The sequence below is a fragment of the Furipterus horrens genome, unplaced genomic scaffold (assembly GCF_987537825.1).
Source record: "Furipterus horrens unplaced genomic scaffold, mFurHor1.1.pri manual_scaffold_1, whole genome shotgun sequence".
Lineage (NCBI taxonomy): Eukaryota > Metazoa > Chordata > Mammalia > Chiroptera > Furipteridae > Furipterus > Furipterus horrens.
In genome coordinates this window covers 41,024,386-41,024,662 of record NW_028327171.1, presented here as the reverse complement: position 1 = coordinate 41,024,662, position 277 = coordinate 41,024,386, and positions in this window count along the sequence as shown.

The window sequence follows — 277 nt, the reverse complement described above, 5'->3', positions numbered from 1 at the left end:
CACACACGTCCGACAAGGGACCTGGCCCGCAACCCAGGCCCTGACCAGGAATTGAACAGGCAACCCTTTGGTTTGCAGGTTGGCACTCATCCACTGAGCCATACCAGCCAGGACTTAAAAGTTCTTATCACAAAAGAAATTTGTATCTATGTCTGGTGATGGATGTTAACTAGACTTATTGTGGTGATTAGTTCACAAGACACAGGGGTGGGAAGAAGATTTACAATGGTTTGTATGGAAAATAATACAATAATTAATAAATAATAATATAAAAATA